Genomic DNA, 22,325 nt, shown 5'->3' with positions numbered 1-22,325 from the left:
GGATTGTCTATGGGTCTCAAATTGAGATCTATTAAGGTTCAAATTTCGGCCCTGTCAATATTCTTCCAAAAAGAATTGGCCTCAGTTCCTGAGGTACAGACTTTTGTTAAAGGAGTACTGCATATACAGCCTCCTGTGGTGCCTCCGGTGGCACCGTGGGATCTAAATGTAGTTTTAGATTTCCTCAAATCCCATTGGTTTGAACCATTGAAAAAGGTGGATTTTAAATATCTCACATGGAAAGTGACTATGTTACTGGCCCTGGCTTCCGCCAGGAGAGTATCTGAATTGGCGGCTTTATCTTATAAAAGCCCTTATCTAATCTTCCATTCGGATAGGGCAGAACTGAGGACTCGTCCGCATTTTCTCCCTAAGGTGGTATCAGCGTTTCACCTGAACCAACCTATTGTGGTGCCTGCGGCCACTGGCGACTTGGAGGACTCCAAGTTGTTGGACGTTGTCAGAGCCTTAAAAATATACATTTCAAGGACGGCTGAAGTCAGAAAATCTGACTCGCTGTTGATACTATATGCACCCAACAAGTTGGGTGCCCCTGCTTCTAAGCAGACGATTGCTCGTTGGATTTGTAACACAATTCAACTTGCTCATTCTGTGGCAGGCCTGCCACAGCCTAAATCTGTTAAGGCCCATTCCACAAGGAAGGTGGGCTCATCTTGGGCGGCTGCCCGAGGGGTCTCGGCATTACAATTCTGTCGAGCAGCTACGTGGTCGGGGGAAAACACGTTTGTAAAATTCTACAAATTTGATACCCTGGCAAAAGAGGACTTGGAATTCTCTCATTCGGTGCTGCAGAGTCATCCGCACTCTCCCGCCCGTTTGGGAGCTTTGGTATAATCCCCATGGTCCTTTCAGGAACCCCAGCATCCACTTAGGACGATAGAGAAAATAAGAATTTACTTACCGATAATTCTATTTCTCGGAGTCCGTAGTGGATGCTGGGCGCCCATCCCAAGTGCGGATTATCTGCAATACTGTACATAGTTATTGTTAACAAATTCGGGTTATATTGTTAAGGAGCCATCTTTAAGAGGCTCTTTCTGTTATCATACTGTTAACTGGGTTTAGATCACAAGTTGTACGGTGTGATTGGTGTGGCTGGTATGAGTCTTACCCGGGATTCAAATTGCCTCCCTTATTGTGTACGCTCGTCCGGGCACAGTACCTAACTGGAGTCTGGAGGAGGGTCATAGGGGGAGGAGCCAGTGCACACCACCTGATCTGGTAAAAGCTTTACTTTTTTGTGCCCTGTCTCCTGCGGAGCCGCTATTCCCCATGGTCCTTTCAGGAACCCCAGCATCCACTACGGACTCCGAGAAATAGAATTATCGGTAAGTAAATTCTTATTATATATATATATATATATATTTTTATATTATCAATAATGTTACTTTGTATATATGAGCCTCACAACGCAACGCATTACTGTGTCGTGGATTCGGCCCATTGGACGTGCACAACATTCAGTGGGCAATGCAACCACCCAATTTATCAAACAATGAATTGGGTGGTTTTAAAGATACACACTTTTCTCTGACGTCCTAGTGGATGCTGGGACTCCGTCAGGACCATGGGGAATAGCGGCTCCGCAGGAGACAGGGCACAAAAGTAAAAGCTTTAGGATCAGGTGGTGTGCACTGGCTCCTCCCCCTATGACCCTCCTCCAAGCCTCAGTTAGGTTTTTGTGCCCGTCCGAGCAGGGTGCAATCTAGGTGGCTCTCATAAAGAGCTGCTTAGAGTAAAAGTTTTGATAGGTTTCTTATTTTCAGTGAGTCCTGCTGGCAACAGGCTCACTGCAACGAGGGACCTAGGGGAGAAGGAGTGAACTCACCTGCGTGCAGGATGGATTTGCTTCTTAGGCTACTGGACACTAGCTCCAGAGGGACGATCACAGGTACAGCCTGGATGGGTCACCGGAGCCTCGCCGCCGACCCCCTTGCAGATGCCGAAATAAGAAGAGGTCCAGAAGCCGGCGGCTGAAGGCTTTTCAGTCTTCATGAGGTAGCGCACAGCACTGCAGCTGTGCGCCATTGCGCTCAGGCACACTTCACACCAGCGGTCACTGAGGGTGCAGGGCGCTGGGGGGGGCGCCCTGGGCAGCAATGAGATTACCTTTCTGGCTAAAAAGAATACATCACATATAGTCCCTGAGGCTATATGGATGTATTTCACCCCTGCCAGGTCTCAGAAAAACCGGGAGAAGAGCCCGCCGGAATAGGGGGCGGGGCCTATCTCCTCAGCACACAGCGCCATTTTCCCTCACAGAACTGCTGGTGGGAAGGCTCCCAGGCTCTCCCCAGCACTGCACTACAGAAACAGGGTTAAAACAGAGAGGGGGGGCACTTATTTGGCGATATGATTATATATTAAGATGCTATAAGGGAAAACACTTATATAAAGGTTGTCCCTGTATAATTATAGCGTTTTGGTGTGTGCTGGCAAACTCTCCCTCTGTCTCCCCAAAGGGCTAGTGGGGTCCTGTCCTCTATCAGAGCATTCCCTGTGTGTGTGCTGTGTGTCGGTACGTGTGTGTCGACATGTATGAGGACGATGTTGGTGAGGAGGCGGAGCAATTGCCTGTAATGGTGATGTCACTCTCTAGGGAGTCGACACCGGAATGGATGGCTTATTTAAGGAATTACGTGATAATGTCAACACGCTTCAAGGTCGGTTGACGACATGAGACGGCCGGCAAACAAATTAGTACCTGTCCAGGCGTCTCAAACACCGTCAGGGGCTTTAAAACGCCCATTTACCTCAGTCGGTCGACATAGACACGGACACTGACTCCAGTGTCGACGGTGAAGAAACAAACGTATTTTCCTTTAGGGCCACACGTTACATGTTAAGGGCAATGAAGGAGGTGTTACATATTTCTGATACTACAAGTACCACAAAAAAGGGTATTATGTGGGTATGAAAAAACTACATGTAGTTTTTCCTGAATCAGATAAATTAAATGAAGTGTGTGATGATGCGTGGGTTTCCCCCGATAGAAAATTATTGGCGGTATACCCTTTCCCGCCAGAAGTTAGGGCGCGTTGGGAAACACCCCTTAGGGTGGATAAGGCGCTCACACGCTTATCAAAACAAGTGGCGTTACCGTCTCCAGATACGGCCGCCCTCAAGAAACCAGCTGATAGGAGGCTGAAAAATATCCTAAAAAGTATATACACACATACTGGTGTTATACTGCGACCAGCTATCGCATCAGCCTGGATGTGCAGCGCTGGGGTGGCTTGGTCGGATTCCCTGACTGAAAATATTGATACCCTTGACAGGGACAGTATTTTATTGACTATAGAGCACATAAGTGCGATGTCCATATCTGCCAGAAGATGTTTATGGACACGACAGTGGTCAGGTGATGCAGATTCCAAACGGCAATTGCCGTATAAAGGGAAGGAGTTATTTGGGGTCGGTCCATCAGACCTGGTGGCCACGGCAACAGCTGGAAAATCCACCTTTTTTACCCTAAGTCACATCTAAGCAGAAAAAGACACCGTCTTTTCAGCCTCAGTCCTTTCGTCCCCATAAGGGCAAGCGGGCAAAAGGCCAGTCATATCTGCCCAGGGATAGAGGAAAGGGAAGAAGACTGCAGCAGGCAGCCCATTCCCAAGAACAGAAGCCCTCCACCGCTTCTGCCAAGTCCTCAGCATGACGCTGGGGCCGTACAGGACCCCTGGATCCTACAAGTAGTATCCCAGGGGTACAGATTGGAAATTCGAGACGTCTCCCCCTCGCAGGTTCCTGAAGTCTGCTTTACCAACGTCTCCCTCCGACAGGGAGGCAGTATTGGAAACAATTCACAAGCTGTATTCCCAGCAGGTGATAATCAAAGTACTCCTCCTACAACAAGGAAAGGGGTATTATTCCACACTATATTGTGGTACTGAAGCCAGACGGCTCGGTGAGACCTATTCTAAATCTGAAATATTTGAACACTTACATACAAAGGTTCAAATCAAGATGGAGTCACTCAGAGCAGTGATAGCGAACCAGGAAGAAGGGGACTAAATGGTGTCCCGGGACATCAGGGATGCTTCCTCCATGTCCCAATTTGCCCTTCTCACCAAGGGTACCTCAGGTTCGTGGTACAGAACTGTCACTATCAGTTTCAGACGATGCCGGTTGGATTGTCCACGGCACCCCGGGTCTTTACCAAGGTAATGGCCGAAATGATGATTCTTCTTCAAAGAAAATGGACGATATCCTGATAAGGGCAAGGTCCAGAGAACAGTTGGAGGTCGGAGTAGCACTATCTCAAGTAGTTCTACGACAGCATGGGTGGATTCTAAATATTCCAAAACCGCAGCTGTTTCCGACGACAATTTGCTGTTCCTAGGGATGATTCTGGACACAGTCCAGAAAAGGGTGTTTCTCCCGGAGAAGAAAGCAAGGGAGTTATCCGAGCTAGTCAGGAACCTCCTAAAACCAGGAAAAGTGTCAGTGCATCATTGCACAAGGGTCCTGGGAAAAATGGTGGCTTCTTACGAAGCGATTCCATTCGGCAGATTTCACGCAAGAACTTTTCAGTGGGATCTGCTGGAAAAATGGTCCGGATCGCATCTTCAGATGCATCAGCGGATAACCCTGTCTCCAAGGACAAGGGTGTTTCTTCTGCGGTGGCTGCAGAGTGCTCATTTACTAAAGGGCCGCAGATTCGGCATTCAGGACTGGGTCCTGGTGACCACGGATGCCAGCCGGAGAGGCTGGGGAGCAGTCACACAGGGAAAAAATTTCCAGGGAGTGTGATCAAGTCTGGAGACTTCTCTCCACATAAAACAATGCTCTAAGCTTAGCAAGACCTCTGCTTCAAGGTCAGCCGGTATTGATCCAGTGGGACAACATCACGGCAGTCGCCCACGTAAACAGACAGGGCGGCACAAGAAGCAGGAGGGAAATGGCAGAAACTGCAAAGATTCTTCGCTGGGCGGAAAATCATGGGATAGCACTGTCAGCAGTGTTCATTCCGGGAGTGGACAACTGGGAAGCAGACTTCCTCAGCAGGCACGACCTCCACCCGGGAGAGTGGGGACTTCATCGGGAAGTCTTCCACATGATTGTGAACCGTTGGGAAAGACCAAAGGTGGACATGATGGCGTCCCGCCTGAACAAAAAACTGGACAGGTATTGCGCCAGGTCAAGAGACCCTCAGGCAATAGCTGTGGACGTTTCTGGTAACACAGTGGGTGTACCAGTCGGTGTATGTGTTCCCTCCTCTGCTTCTCATACCCAAGGTACTGAGAATTTATAAGACGTAGAGGAGTAAGAACTATACTCGTGGCTCCGGATTGCCCAAGAAGGACTTGGTACCCGGAACTTCAAGAAATGCTCACAGAGGACTCATGGCCTCTGCCGCTAAGAAGGGACTTGCTTCAGCGAGTACCATGTCTGTTCCAAGACTTACCGCTGCTGCGTTTGACGGCATGGCGGTGGAACGCCGGATCCTAAGGGAAAAAGGCATTCCGGAAGAGGTCATTCCTACCCTGGTCAAAGCCAGGAAGGAGGTGACTGCACAACATTATCACCACATGTGGCGAAAATATGTTGCGTGGTGTGAGGCCAGGAAGGCCCCACGAAGAAATTTCAACTCGGTCGATTCCTGCATTTCCTGCAAACAGGAGTGTCTATGGGCCTCAAATTGGGGTCCATTAAGGTTCAAATTTCGGCCCTGTCAATTTTCTTCCAGAAAGAATTGGCTTCACTTCCTGAAGTCCAGAAGCTTGTCAAGGGAGTACTGCATATACAACCCCCTTTTGTGCCTCCAGTGGCACTGTGGGATCTCAACGTAGTTCTGGGATTCCTCAAATCACATTTTAAACCGCTCAAATCTGTGGATTTGAAATATCTCACATGAAAAGTGACCATGCGGTTGGCCCTGGCCTCGGCCAGGCGAGTGTCAGAATTGGTGGCTTTGTCTCACAAAAGCCCATATCTGATTGTCCATTCGGACAGGGCAGAGCTGCGGACTCGTCCCCAGTTTCTCCCTAGGGTGGTGTCAGCGTTTCACCTGAACCAGTTTATTGTGGTACCTGCGGCTATTAGGGACTTGGAGGACTCCAAGTTGCTAGATGTTGTCAGGGCCCTGAAAATATAGGTTTCCAGGACGACTGGAGTCAGGAAAACTGACTTGCTGTTATCCTGTATGCACCCAACAAACTGGGTGCTCTTGCTTCTAAGCAGACGATTGCTAGTTGGATGTGTAGTACAATTCAGCTTGCACATTCTGTGGCAGGCCTGCCACAGCCAAAATATGTAAATGCCCATTTCACAAGGAAGGTGGGCTCATCTTGGGCGGCTGCCCGAGGGGTCTCGGCTTTACAACTTTGTCGAGCTGCTACTTGGTCAGGAGCAAACACGTTTGCAAAATTCTACAAATTTGATACCCTGGCTGAGGAGGACCTGGAGTTCTCTCATTCGGTGCTGCAGAGTCATCCGCACTCTCCCGCCCGTTTGGGAGCTTTGGTATAATCCCCATGGTCCTGACGGAGTCCCAGCATCCACTAGGACGTCAGAGAAAATAAGAATTTACTTACCGATAATTCTATTTCTCGTAGTCCGTAGTGGATGCTGGGCGCCCATCCCAAGTGCGGATTGTCTGCAATACTTGTACATAGTTATTGTTACAAAAATCGGGTTATTATTGTTGTGAGCCATCTTTTCAGAGGCTCCGCTGTTATCATGCTGTTAACTGGGTTCAGATCACAGGTTATACGGTGTGATTACGGTGTGGCTGGTATGAGTCTTACCCGGGATTCAAAATCCTTCCTTATTGTGTACGCTCGTCCGGGCACAGTATCCTAACTGAGGCTTGGAGGAGGGTCATAGGGGGAGGAGCCAGTGCACACCACCTGATCCTAAAGCTTTTACTTTTGTGCCCTGTCTCCTGCGGAGCCGCTATTCCCCATGGTCCTGACGGAGTCCCAGCATCCACTACGGACTACGAGAAATAGAATTATCGGTAAGTAAATTCTTATTTACAATGATCACTTAATATATTGTATAGTGTTTATCCACTATTTACAATAGTGAAATAAAATAAAAGAGGTACAGTATACACAAAGGGATTCATGTTTGTAAGTAAAGCAAAAAACAACAACTTTGTGTCTGGAACAGATGTTGCCATTCAAGGGGAGCAAATACATTTATATTTTGTCTGTGCAGGGTAAATACTGTCTGCTTCTGCATGCAGCTCCCAAATGTTAGGTTTATTTTTAAACTGCAATTTAGATTTCAGGCTGAACAGACCCCACCTGCAGGCCCAAATGGTTTTGCCCAGTTGCTTGCTTTTTTGATTTACTCACAAACATGAATCAGGTCTAGAGTGTCAAAATACATCACTGCTTAAGCACTTGCCTGGCATGGTCACATCAGAAACAACCACAGCAGGCTGGGCTTTCCCTGACATGGTCGCATCTGGTGCAACCTGTCAGAATGCTCACTGTGCGGCTGCAGGAAGAGAAGCTTTCTACAATTGCCGCTCTCAGAGGGACCTCCACTCTCTCTGCTTCCTGGTCCCCCTCCCCCCCCCCCCACTCTCCCCCAGTGCCTGCTGTGCTGCCGATTAGTCAGCCCGGCAGCACCCCCCACCCAGCGGCTGCAGACAGTAGCAGCCGCTGGGGTAATGTAAAAAAAAAAAAAAAGCAGCCTTCACCATCCTTAAGGAGCTCTGGAGGCTGCAGAGAGGATCATGTGCGGGAAACTGAAGTTGTGATGGTCCGATCATTGATGTTTGTACCGATTTAAAAAAAAATAAAAAATTGGATATACTTAACTAAATGTTCTTAACCTACCTGTACTTCAATCATAAAAAGACAATTTCTGAGCGTTTTGTGGAAAAAATACTAGTCAGTTAAGTGGTTAATTATACAGGGTTATATAATTTATTGCATGTGTTTGGAGCTACTCTGTAGTTAAGAGGTTAGACATTTTAAGAGCTACTGTACAGTCACAGTTATGTGAAAATGTTTTATGTGAGAACAATTGCAGGAAGTAGTATTTAAAATGTATATTTTTTCAGAATTTAATAGATGCAGGGTTGGCTGGTTTAAACCAAATAGGTTTATTATTTTTTTTTATTATTATGCTGTGACTACAGGCACGGCGTTGTTGCTTCTTAAAAGAAAAAAAGCCTATTATGCTAAAAGACTAGTATTTTTATTCAAAATGTTTAATGCCGGTGGCATGCTCAGTGCTAATGCTTAACTCCTCATTACTATTCAGATTTACTTAAGTATAAGTAATAAGTAGGACTAATGTGTAACATTAACTTGTTCTTCTTTTCAATCACTCAATCTCTGAGTGTACTCTGTACTGTATGCTTTAATATATTTAGTCTATCTCTCATATCTCCCAACCAGGCCCGCCATCAGGGGGTTACTGTGGGCACAGCTGTCCCATGTCCAGCCTCTCTAACAAAGAGGGGAGGGCCTGGGCTGCTCATTCCGCTGTCCGCCTGCCATCGTTCGTCCCTGTGCGTCCTGACGCCTCCCACAGCGCTCTATTGAAAATGTCCCTCTCAAAATGGCCACTGCCTCAGAGGAGACCGTTATTAAAGACACTCGAGGAGGCCTCTAGTATCTTTAATAGTTGTCTCCTCTTATGTGGCGGCCATTTTTGGGAGGGACGTTTTCAATAGTTGGAACTTGAAACAGGCTGGCACGAACAGTCTGCAGCGGCGGCTGGTGGGGGGGATCCCCTGACAACGAGCAGGTACTGGCATAATTACTGTGTGAGCATATTATGGTGACAAGGGCATTAATGTGGGGGCATAATATGTTGTCAGGGGCATTACTGTGGGGACTTAATATAGTGCAAAGGGCATAATATGGGGGGCAATGTAATAGGGTGTGAGATCAGAAAGTGAGATATTTTGTGAGAGTTCTCCTGTTTTTATTTAAAGTGGCAATCATTTCCGTGGCAAAACCAGATTGATTTTGCAATGTAAATAATTGCCACTTTAAAAAATCAGGAGACTTCTCCCAAAATCTCTCACTTTCTGATTCTCACACCCTATTATATTCCACCATGGTGTTACTCTGTATGTGCATAGGAATTTTATTTAAATTTTTGTAAAATAAATGTGTGTATATATATATGTATATATATATAGATAGATAGATAGATAGATAGATAGATAGATAGATAGAAATCCCTGCACTCTCACACAGCTCAGCCAACAACTGGGGTGCCAATCAGAGTCCGACCCACTCAGAGGTGGGACCCATAGTACAATACAGGATTATCCACAAAGTGGAACAGATAGCACTCTCCAGATTTCAGTTCAATTAATCAACAAAGATAAGTTTAATGTAAAAGTCAGTCTCACAGTTCCAAGGTAATATCCATATCCAACGTTTCGGTCCACACCAGGACCTTTCTCAAGGAATTACAGCGTGGTCAGCACAAACAGCATCACAGCAGGAGTCAATAGTACAGGTAACTGGAGTGCTATCTGTTCCACTTTGTGGATAATCCTGTATTATATATATATATATATATATATATATATATATATATATATATATGATGCAGAAATGCCCGGCACTCCCACCCACACGTAGTAGATCCGGGTGCCCTCCGCAACCGATGATGCAATGAATAATGGAAATAAGGCAGCGGCACTCCGTCAACATAAAAGATCAAACGTGTATTGAAGCAAAAATATCAGTGGTCACATAACAACCAACATTTCGGGATCCTAAGAAGTTCACGCCTTAAAAAAGGGATCTTAGGATCCCGAAACGTTGGTCGTTATGTGACCACTGTTATTTTTGCTTCAATACACGTTTGATCTTTTATGTTGACGGAGTGCCGCTGCCTTCTTTCCATTTTATATATATATATATATATACACACACACACACACACACACACACACACACACACACACACACACACACACACAGTGCTGTGCATCCAGAAAGTATTCACAGCGCTTCACTTTTTCCACATTTTGATATGTTACAGCCTTGTTCCAGAATAAAATAAATTTTTTCCCTCAAAATTCTACAGTCAATACCCCATAATGACAATGTGAAAAGAGTTTTTTGCCATTTTTGCAAATTTATTGAAAATAAAAATCTAAGAAATCACATGTACATAAGTATTCACAGCCTTTGCTCAATACTTTGTTGATGCACCTTTGGCAGCAATTACAGCCTCAAGTCTTTTTGAATATGATGCCACAAGCTTGGCACACCTATCTTTGGGCAGTTTCTCCCATTCCTCTTTGCAGCACCTCTCAAGCTCCATCAGGTTGGATGGGAAGCGTCGGTGCACAGCCATTTTCAGATCTCTCCAGAGATGTTCAATCGGATTCAAGTCTGGGCTCTGGCTGGGCCACTCAAGGACATTCACAGAGTTGTCCTGAAGCCAGCACTTTGATATCTTGACTGTGTGCTTAGGGTCGTTGTCCTGCTGAAAGATGAATCGTCGCCCCAGTGTGAGGTCAAGAGCGCTCTGGAGCAGGTTTTCATCTAGGATATCTCTGTACTTTCCTGAATTCATCTTTCCCTCTATGCTGACTAGTTAACCCAGTTCCTGCCGCTACAAAACATCACCACAGCATGATGCTGCCACCATCATGCTTCCCTGTAGCGATGGTATTGGCCTGGTGATGAGCGGTGCCTGGTTTCCTCCAAATATGACGCCTGGCATTCACACAAAAGAGTTTAATCTTTGTCTCCTCAGACCAGAGAATTTTGTTTCTCATGGTCTGAGGGTCCTTCAGGTGCATTTTGGCAAACTCCAGGTGGGCTACCATGTGCTTTTTACTAAGGAGTGGCTTCTGTCTGGCCACTCTACCATACAGGCCTTATTGGTGGATTGCTGCAGAGATGGTTGTCCTACTGGAAGGTTCTCCTCTTTCCACAGAGGAATGCTGTAGCTCTGACAGAGTGACCATCGGGTTCTTGGTCACCTCCCTGACTAGCGCCCTTCTTCACCGATGGCTCAGTTTAGACGGCCGACCAGCTGAGAGCCCACTCCTCTTCTCGAGGCCCCACCCCCTTTTCAGATGAAAGGCGTACAAAATCTACAGACGTTGTGGGGTATGCTATCTACGTATATTCATATGTACAGGGCCGGCTCCAGGCATGTTCGAACTGAGGCACGCTGGCGCCGCCATATTGGAGCCTGGAGCCAGCCTGCTAAACTGTTGTGTGCGTGCTGTGCGGCGCAGGTATCTGATGCCAGATGCTGGTACCGCACAGTGCGCATAGCGCGCACTGAGTAGTTCAGCTTTAGTCCACCCATGGCCCACAGCACTCCCCCTCCCTTGTCGCCGGCACAGGTACTGTGGGGGCATATCTGGCACTGTGGGGGCATGTGTATCTGGCACTGGGGGCATATCTGGCACTTCAGGGACATGTGTATCTAGCACTGGGGGCATATCTGGCACTGTGGGGGCATATATGTATCTGGGCACTGTGGGGGCATATATGTATCTGGGCACTGTGGGGGAATTTATGTATCTGGCACCGTGGGGGCATTTATGTATCTGGCACTATGGGGGCATATACAGATGGGTCCACGTTTATCTTGACCTTTAATAGGATTAACTGAGACTGGGCAGTCGGACTTAATCCCCTGCTGTAATGACTTAATTCCCTACTGTATTGTTCTCTGTATTGTATTGCAGCTGAGAACAATAGATGAAGGGTTTATGTAAATAAACCATGGTGTGCCTAGGCGCAGCAAAGAAGCCAAGATAACCGTGGATCTATCTGTATGTATCTGGCACTGGGGGCATAAATGTATTTGGCACTGTGGGGCATATATGTATCTGGCACTGTGGGGACAGGTGTATCTGACACTGGGGGCATATCATGTGTATTTGGCACTGCTGGGAAGCATATGTGTAGCTGGCACTGCTGGGGAGCATATAATGTGTAGCTGGCACTTCTGGGGGGCATATCATGTGTAGCTGGCACTGTTGGGGGCATATCATGTGTATCTGGCACTGCTGAGAGGCATATAATGTGTATCTGGCACTGCTGGGGGACATATCATGTCTATCTGGCACTGCTGGGAGGCATATCATGTCTATCTGGCACTGCTGGGGGGCATATCATGTGTAGCTTGCACTGCTGGGGGGCATATCATGTGTAGCTTGCACTGCTAGGGGGCATATCATGTGTATTTGGCACTGCTGGGGGGCATATGTGTAGCTGGCACTGCTGGGGAGCATATAATGTGTAGCTGGCACTTCTGGGGGGCATATCATGTGTAGCTGGCACTGTTGGGGGCATATCATGTGTATCTGGCACTGCTGAGAGGCATATAATGTGTATCTGGCACTGCTGGGGGACATATCATGTCTATCTGGCACTGCTGGGAGGCATATCATGTCTATCTGGCACTGCTGGGGGGCATATCATGTGTAGCTTGCACTGCTGGGGGCATATCATGTGTAGCTTGCACTGCTAGGGGGCATATCATGTGTATTTGGCACTGCTGGGGGGCATATGTGTAGCTGGCACTGCTGGGGAGCATATAATGTGTAGCTGGCACTTCTGGGGGGCATATCATGTGTAGCTGGCACTGTTGGGGGCATATCATGTGTATCTGGCACTGCTGAGAGGCATATAATGTGTATCTGGCACTGCTGGGGGACATATCATGTCTATCTGGCACTGCTGGGAGGCATATCATGTCTATCTGGCACTGCTGGGGGGCATATCATGTGTAGCTTGCACTGCTGGGGGGCATATCATGTGTAGCTTGCACTGCTGGGGGGCATATCATGTGTAGCTTGCACTGCTGGGGGACATATCATGTTTAGCTGGCACTGCTGAGGGGCATATCATGTCTATCTGGCACTGCTGGGGGGCATATCATGTGTAGCTGGCACTGCTGGGGGCATCTATAGATTGTAAGCTTGCGAGCAGGGCCTTCCTAACTCTATGTCTGTCTGTTTTTACCCAGTTTAGTTCTATTACTGTTGTTCTAATTGTAAAGCGCAACGGAATATGCTGCGCTATATAAGAAACTGTTAATAAATAAATAAATATGTCTATCTGGCACTGCGGGGGGGCATATCATGTGTAGCTGGCACTGCTGGGGGCATGTCATGTCTATCTGGCACTGCTGGGGCCATGTTATGTCTATCTGGCACTGCACTACTGTAGACATTATGTGTATCTGGCACTATACTGTAGGCATGTGTATATGACACTATACTGGAGACATTATGTGTATCTGGCACTATACTGGAGACATGTGTAAGGAACACTACTGTGGCTGTTATGTGTAAGGCTGCCAATTGTGTGCGTAGAGGGAGTGTGAAAATATATTTATTTATAGTTTGATAATATGAAGTTGTGAGGCCACGCCCACTTTTCCAGGAACGCTCACACCTTCGGCACACGCATGGGGGAGGGGGGGCGGTACTTTGAAATTTTCTCACTCAGGGTGCTAGTAGGCCTGGAGCCGGCCCTGCATATGTAATAGGAATAATAAGCAGTAAAAAATGTAAAGTAAATTAAATCATATCACAGCCTAATATCTTTGGAATGTTAATGTTAGAAAGCATAAAAACATGGCTGAGCAAGGCTTCTAATACATAGCATTGTTTCCCAGTATTGATAATAAGCAGGATCAAAAAAAAAAAAAAAAATCATTAAAACATTAGTGCAAAAAAACCTACTTTAAAACCCCCCCCCCAAAAAAAATAATAATAAATAAATAAAATAACGAGGTTACCACAGGGAGGAAATTGGAGAAGCCACTGCAAAAATTGGACATCTTAAAAGGGAAGATCTCCTACTTAAAAAGACCAACACAGAGACTATGGGCCCAGACAAACTTAACTCTTGTAGCATGTTCACTACAGCCTCCCACTACATATGCAAAAAAATTCTCGAACATTGGGGGTCATTCCAACCCGTTCTCATGCAGCGGTTCTTCGCTGTGGTGCGAACGGGCCGGAACTGCGCGTGTGCGGCGTGCGCATAGCGCACGCGCGTCAATGACCAGTGACCTGCTGAATCGAGTTACAGATCCAGCGAGCAATAGTCTGCTTAGAAGCAGGAGCGCCAACATTGTTGGCTGCATACAGGACAAACGGAACCTCTGTTTTCTTAACCCTAGCTGTCCTGGCTACATAAATAATTAAGGCCCTCACTACATCCAGCGACTTGGAGTCCTCCAAGTCCCCCGTAGCCACAGGCACCACAATAGGTTGGTTCATGCGAAAAGACGAAACCACCTTAGGTAGAAATTGAGGACTAGTCCTCCATTCCGCTCTATCCACCTGGAAAATCAGATAGGGGCTCTTGTGAGACAAAGCCGCCAATTCGGACACCCGTCTTGCAGATGCCAAGGCCAATAACATGACCACTTTCCAAGTGAGAAATTTCAATTCAACTGTTTGAAAAGGCTCAAACAAGTGCGATTTAAGGAACTGTAACACTACGTTAAGGTCCCATGGTGCCACCGGGGGCACAAAAGGAAGCTGGATGTGTAGCACTCCCCTTACAAAAGTTTGGACTTCTGGGAGAGAAGCCAATTCCTTCTGGAAGAATATAGACAGGGCCGAAATATGTACCTTAATGGAGACAAACCTTAGGCCCATATCCACTGTCTGTAGAAAGTGGAGAAAACGGCCCAAGTGGAAACCTTCCGTAGGAGCATTCCTGGCTTTACACCAAGATACAAACTTTCTCCAGATACGGTGATAATGTTTCGCCGTCACTTCCTTCCTAGCCTTTATCAGAGTAGGGATGACTTCTTCCGGAATACCCTTCTCCGCTAGGATTCGGTGTTCAACCGCCATGCCGTCAAACTTAACCGCGGTAAGTCTTGAAACACGCAGGGCCCCTGCTGCAACAGGTCCTCTCTGAGAGGAAGAGGCCACGGATCTTCTGTGGGCATCCCCTGAAGATCTGAATACCAGGCCCTTCGAGGCCAATCTGGAACAATGAGTATTGTCTGCACTCTTGTTCGTCTTATGATTCTCAATATTTTTGAGATGAGAGGCAGAGGAGGGAACGCATAGACCGACTGAAACACCCATGGTGTTACCAGGGCGTCCACCGCTACTGCCTGAGGGTCCCTTGACCTGGCGCAATACATCCAAAGCTTCTTGTTGAGGCGTGATGCCATCATGACTATTTGAGGAAGCTCCCAACGACTTGTTATCTCTGCAAAGACTTCTTGATGAAGTCCCCACTTTCCTGGATGGAGATCGTGTCTGCTGAGGAAGACTGCTTCCCAGTTGTCCACTCCCGGAATGAATATCGCTGACAGAGCGCTTATGTGATTTTCTGCCCACCGCAGAATCCTGGTGGTTTCCGCCATTGCCACTCTGCTCTTTGTACCGCCTTGGCGGTTTACATGAGCCACAGCTGTGACGTTGTCTGATTGAATCAGAACCGGTAGGTCGCGAAGAAGATTCTCCGCTTGTCGTAGGCCGTTGTAAACGGCCCTTAATTCCAGTTTGTAGATGTGTAGGCAAGCCTCCTGGCTTGACCACCGTCCCTGAACATTCCTTCCTTGTGTGACTGCTCCCCATCCTCGGAGGCTCGTGTCCGTGGTCACCAGGACCCAGTCCTGAATGCCGAACCTGCAACCTTCTAGAAGATGAGCACTGTGCAGCCACCACAGGAGAGACACCCTGGCCCTGGGGGACAGGGTTATCTTCTGATGTATTGGAAGGTGAGACCCGGACCACTTGTCCAGAAGGTCCCACTGAAAAGTCCTCGCCTGAACCTGCCGAAGTTGTTGAAATCAACTGTGACTTTGGTAGATTTAGAATCCAGCCATGTTGCTGCAGCACTCTCAGGGAGAACGACACGCTTCTCTGCAACTGTTCCTTTGATCTCGCTTTTATCAGGAGATCGTCCAAGTACGGGATAATTGTGACTCTTTGCCTGCGCAGGAGTACCATCACTTCCGCCATTGGTGAAAACCCTTGGGGCCGTGGAAAGCCCAAACGGCAACATCTGAAATTGGAAATGACAGGCCTGTTCAGCGAATCTCAGGTACGCTTGTTGAGGAGGATAAATGGGGACATGAAGGTATGCATCCCTTATATCTAGTGACACTATAAAATCCCCCCCTTCCATGCTGTAGATCACTGCCCTGAGCGATTCCATCTTGCACTTGAACCTTTTTAAGTACAGGTTCAGGGATTTTAAGTTGAGAATGGGTCTGACCGAGCCATCCGGTTTCGGTCGCCCCAAATAGGGTTGAATAGTACCCTTTTCCCTGTTGCATTAAGGGAACCCTAATATTCACTTGCTGTAGACACAGCTTTCGAATTGCAGCCCACACTATCTCCCTCTCTGGGGGATACGCTGGTAAAGCCGATTTGAAGAATCGGCGGGGAGGCACGTCTTTGAATTCCAGCTTGTAACTTGTAACCTTGGGACACAATTACCATCGCCCAAGGATCCACATCCAACCGAACCCAGACGTGTCTGAAGAGTCGAAGAGGTGCCCCCACCGTATCGGACTCCCTCAGTGGAGCCCCAGCGTCATGCGGTGGATTTAGTAGAAGCCGGGGAGGACTTCTGTTCCTGGGAACTGGCCGTAGTAGGCATTCTTTTTCCCTCTACCCTTACCTCTGGCGAGGAAGGAAGAGCCCCGACATCTGTTGGACTTATGCGACCGAGAGGACTGCATCTGATACTGCTGTGTTTTCTTTTGCTGTGGGGGAACATAAGGCAAAAAAAGGTAGATTTACCCACGGTAGCTGTTGAAACCAGGTCCGCGAGACCTTCCCCAATTAAAAGCTCACCCTTGTAAGGCAAAATTTCCATATGCCTCTTTGAGTCGGCATCACCCGTCCATTGGCGGGTCCACAGCATATATAAGACTGCGTCTTTGATGTGACCTAAGGTCAATAAAATGGTATCCCTATCTAGGGTATCAATATCAGCTGACAAGGTATCTGTCCATGCTGCTACCGCGCTACAAAACCCAAGCCGATGCTATTGCCGGTCTGAGCAAAGCCCCCATATGTGTATAAATTGATTTTAAGGTATTTTCATGCCTGCGATCCGCAGGACCTTTTAGTGTCGCCGTGTCCGGGAACGGTAGGGCCACCTTTTTGGACAAGCGTGTTAAGGCCTTGTCGACCGTGGGTGATGATTCCCACCGTAACCTGTCCTTTGAGGGGAAAGGATACGCCATAATAATTCTTTTGGGAATCTGCAGTTTCTTGTCTGGAGTTTCCCAAGCTTTTTCAAATAATGCGTTCAGCTCATAAGATGGGGGAAACGTTACCTCAGGTTTCTTTACCTTAAACCTGTGTACCCTCGTGTCAGGGACAGAGGAGTCATCTGTGATATGCAAAACATCTTTTATTGCAATAATCAAACAATTAATACTTTTTGCCACCCTTGGTTGTAACCTTGCATCATCATAGTCGACACTGGAGTCAGAATCCGTGTCGGTATCAGTGTCTACTATTTGGGACAGGGGACGTTTTTGAGACCCTGAAGGGCCCTGTGACACAGTCAAATCCTTGGACTCTGCTTTGTCCAATCTCTTATGTAATAAATTTGCATTTAAAACATTCCACATGTCCAACCAATCAGGTGTCGGCGTTGCCGACGGAGACACCACAATCATCTGTACCACCTCCTCCTTAGATGAGCCTTCCGCTTCAGACATGCCGACACACACACGTACCGACACAACCCCACAAACACAGGGATATTTATATGGAGACAGATCCCCAATAAGGCCCTTTGGAGAGACAGAGAGAGAGTATGCCAACACACACCCAGCGCCACTGACACCGGAAATAGAATTCCCAGATAAAACAACGCTTTTATATAATTATATATATAATCACATTATATACACTCACTGCTGCTAATAAGTGCCCCCCCCCCCCCCCCCCCCCTCTGTTTTGCCCTGTGTCTTCAGCAGGGGAGAGTTCGGGGAGCCAGCTCCATGCTGTGGAGAAAATGTCGCTTTCCGTGCTGAGGGACCAAGCTCCGCCCCCTCACCGGCGGGCTTCGGTCCCGCTCATTTTTACAATACTGGCGGGGGTTATGATATACAGTGCCTCTGTAGCCTATATAAGTATGTTTGCCAGCCTTAGAGGTTTATTGCTGCCCAGGGCGCCCCCCCTGCGCCCTGCACCCATCAGTGCCTTGTGTGTTGTGTGTGGGAGCAATGGCGCGCAGCGTTACCACTGCGCGCTTACCTCAGTGAAGATCTGAATTCTTCTGCCGCCTTGAAGTCTTCTTTTCTTCTAATACTCACCCGGCTTCTATCTTCCGGCTCTGCGAGAAGGACGGCGGCGTGGCTCTGGGACGAACGGCAGGGTGAGACCTGCGTTCCGACTCCCTCTGGAGCTAATGGTGTCCAGTAGCCTAAGAAGCAGAGCCTATCACTTAAGTAGGTCTGCTTCTCTCTCCTCAGTCCCACGATGCAGGGAGCCTGTTGCCAGCAGTGCTCCCTGAAAATAAAAAACCTAACAAAATTATTTTTCAGAGAAACTCAGGAGAGCTCCCCTGTAATGCACCCTATCTCCTCTCGGCACAAGATCTAACTGAGGTCTGGAGGAGGGGCATAGAGGGAGGAGCCAGTGCATACCCATACTAAAAGTTCTTCATAGTGCCCATGTCTCCTGCGGAGCCCGTCTATACCCCCATGGTCCTTACGGAGTCCCCAGCATCCTCTAGGACGTAAGAGAAAGCAAATTTGTGTTGCATGTATTGATCTGTCCATGTAATTTACTATACATTGGAAAGACAAGTAGGATGCTCAAAGAAAGGTTAAGCCAACACCGTTCATCAATTAAAAAGAGTCTCAACATCTCCACAGAGCTGAGAGACCTAACTAACTTACTTTGTGGTGAGACATTTTAAAACTGCCAAGCATATGATCAACCAACTGAAATGCTGTATCATTGACAATATCCCACTACTCCAAAGGGGAGGAGACAGGAACAAAGGGCCTAATTCAGAGTTGATCGCAGCAGCAAATTTGTTAGCATTTGGGCAAAGCCATGTGCACTGTAGGGGGGCAGATATAACATGTGCAGAGAGAGTTAGATTTGGGTGGGGTGTGTTCAAACTGAAATCTAAATTGCAGTGTAAAAATAAAGCAGCCAGTATTTACCCTGCACAGAAACAAAATAACCCACCCAAATCTCTCTCTGCAAATGTTATACAGTATCTGCCACACCTGCAGTGCACATGGGGGGTCATTCCGAGTTGATCGCTAGCTGCCATTGTTCGAAGTGCAGCGATCAGGCTAAAATTCGGCATTTGCACCCAAAAAAACTATGCCCTTTTACACAAGGGCGAGCTACTCTTTTCCGTCGCTCTGTTGATCGGTGAGTGATTGACAGGAATGGGGCGTTTCTGTGAGGTAACTGACCGTTTTCCGGGAGTGTGCTAAAAAACGCAGGCGTGTCAAGTAAAAACTCAGGCGTGCCTGGGGAAACGGGGGAGTGGCTGGCCGAATGCAGGGCGTGTTTGTGACGTCAGAACAGGAACTAAACAGACTGAAGTGATCGCAAGGAAGGAGTAGGTCTGCAGCTACAATGAAACTGCTTAAAAAAAAATAACCCCGTTCTGCGATCCTTTTGTTTGCACTTCTGGTAAGCTAAGATACACTCCCAGAAGGCGGCGGCTTAGCGTTTGTACTGATGCTAAAAGCAGCTAGCGAGCGATCAACTCGGAATGAGGGCCATGGTTTTGTCCAACTGCTAACAAATTTGCTGCTGCGATCAACTCTGAATTACCCCCAAAATTCTGATCCAAATAGAACTTCAGTGGATCCACAGACTATTTGTCTGGCCCCTGATGGAATCAATGAGGACTTCAGACTGAGTTGTTGCTTATAATACACACTTTCATGGGTCGTACCCTATTGTTTGTTTGATCTGATTGCTGTTGACTGTCATATCATCACTGCTGTGGTTTAACCACCATGAACCACCTTTGTATGTTTCAAGAGTATGCTGACACTTCCGTGTGTCCTCTCTGCTTTTTCAGTGACATGTTTGCTTTATTAATCACACTGTGGTCACTAATGGACTCTTCATATATACTCTGACACTGCCATGTGTCCTTTGTTTAAATGGGCACCGCCATGTGCTTGTTGCTGTTGGAATACCTCCATTCTTATGTATCTGACTTTCTCATGAATGTGACCCCAATACAGCCACACCACACTGGAAATGCCCAAGCTTTGTATATTCTTGGAAGCTAAGCAGTGTTGGGCCTGGCCAGTAGCAGGATGGGAGGCCACCTGGGAATACCGTCAAGAAGTTGTGACTTCTGATGGGCTTATTATACATTTGTTATGCACTCAGACACTTATGTTTAATTGGGCACCTCCAAGTGCTTATTGCTGCTATAACAGTCTGGATCTCAATCGTTTGGCTGCCCTTTGGATGTGACTTCAATGCAGCCATACCACACTGTAAATGCACAACCTCCGTCTGATCTTGGAAGCTAAGCAGTGTTGGGCCTGGCCAGTACCGGGATGGGAGACCCCCTGGGAATATCTGGTGCTGTAATGTTCATTTGTTTCATTGTTGCCTGACTTGGCATTGCTAACCTATTCAGTAGCAAGAGTGCTACACACTATTATGCTTTGATGCTGTTTTCTCATTGCCCTATATCTATTGACTTTTTGGGACCTACTAGAGGTGATTTATAGTTATGCTACACTGGTCGCATTCAGTGTTTTGGAGCCCCGTTTCATATTGTATATTTGTCATTCTAAATATGCTTCACTGTCATTTGTTATTCATCTCACCCACATTGCTTTTTCTTTATTGCGCTTTGTGATTATTTCAACACTTAGCAGGCTCCGTGATCACCATGTACCCCTATTAGCTGACAGCACCGATTCACTCTCAGCGCAGCATCCGAGGGCGGCTTTGTTTACATTCCTAACCCACCCACACAGCTGCAGTGAAACAGCCAATGGGCTTGCAAACAGCCCAGCTGCACACTGACAGCGTGGGAAGTGTTTGTGGGCATTTGGCGCTTCTTTTTGCCTCTATAGAGACGCTGAGGGCTGAGTCTCATTAAGCCTCTGAGGAAAACCACTAGAAGCTGGTTGAAACGGCTGTCGGGCGCTGCTGCTGCTGCTATATGGATACTGCTTGAAATGTGAACTGATGTTTTTGGCATAAACATCCTGCTTCACGTGAGTGCTGGTCTTTGTGCTTTTTTTCTGAAAAGTGAGTGTGTCACAACTGAGGGCTGGTGTTGGTAGCAGGAAGCCTCAGTTGTAGGTGCTGACGGGTACTTAAACTTAGGAGGTGAGATGGAACTCCTAGACATGCGCAGGAGCTGCAGCACCAATGCCCGAAGGCGTGACCACGACAACTGGAGGTGACTTTAAGGTTTTTTATTATATAATAAAAGTCATGAAATGTGCAACAATACAATAACCATGAAGAGAGTCTCTGAATTCCAACTGGTTTGAGACAAGTAACTTGGAAAGTAGTTGAAGGTATTTAATGATGCTTGAGAACGTTGGTGAAATATTAGAATGATGCTAGAGATCGCACGAACAGCACTTAGCTGTAATGTTGAATACTGAGAACAATGTGAACAGAGTTCCGCTGGAGAAAAGCTACTGATATCCAAAGCATATATGCAGGGTGCAATAGCAGGAAAGTCAGGCTGCACCACTGAGGGTTATCACAGGAGAAGCAGACTGCACCACAGAGAGGTTATCACAGGAGAAGCAGACTGCACCGCAGAGAGTTATCACAGGAGAAGCAGACTGTACTGCAGAGTATAGACACAGGGGGGTCAGGCTGTACTGCAGAGTATAACACCGGAGAATCAGGCTGTACTGCAGAGTATAACACATGAGAGTCTCTAGTGAAGCTGAAGACTGGAATCACTGAAAAGACAAGTGAAGCACTGACAATTTCCTGGGTGCTGGGACAAGATATTTATACCTGCCAGTGAACAGGCATTGGTTGACCGTTTGACACAGGCACCAGCAGCGCTGCGGATTGGTAAGAATAATGACATGTGACTTTATCCAACATGGCTGCGCCCATGACAGAGTTTGAAGGGGAAAGAACCATGTGCCAAACAACAATGGCGACGGAGGCCGCGGCAGCAGAAGACTCCACGCTACACGCCCAGCGGCCACAGGGATGACAGCGGCGGCCGCGGTTCACAGAGGACGCCACACTCAGTCTCCATGTGGCAGGATCACGGGTGCTGCGGTGACGGCCGCGACGGGGCTGAAAGCGCCATACTAAGCTAAGTGAAAACACTAAGAAGGCTGCTGAGCCGGTGCTGCGGGTAACACAAAAATGAAATGTAAAACAAAACATAGTTATGACCCGGGCCTGGCACGCT

The 22,325-nt window shown here is 47.5% G+C and overlaps 1 protein-coding gene and 1 pseudogene across 10 annotated transcripts in view; both read left to right on the top strand.

Moving 5' to 3' along the window:
- HHAT (hedgehog acyltransferase) overlaps nt 1-22,325 on the top strand; it is a 1,065,929-nt gene that overhangs the window by 804,176 nt on the left and 239,428 nt on the right. The gene's annotated exons all lie outside the window — the stretch shown is intronic.
- LOC134913082 (5S ribosomal RNA) lies at nt 20,393-20,512 on the top strand (annotated as a pseudogene).

This window comes from Pseudophryne corroboree, chromosome 4, assembly GCF_028390025.1.
Source record: "Pseudophryne corroboree isolate aPseCor3 chromosome 4, aPseCor3.hap2, whole genome shotgun sequence".
Lineage (NCBI taxonomy): Eukaryota > Metazoa > Chordata > Amphibia > Anura > Myobatrachidae > Pseudophryne > Pseudophryne corroboree.
The sequence above is the reverse complement of the archived record's forward strand: the minus strand, read 5'-3'. Positions and strand labels throughout refer to the sequence as shown.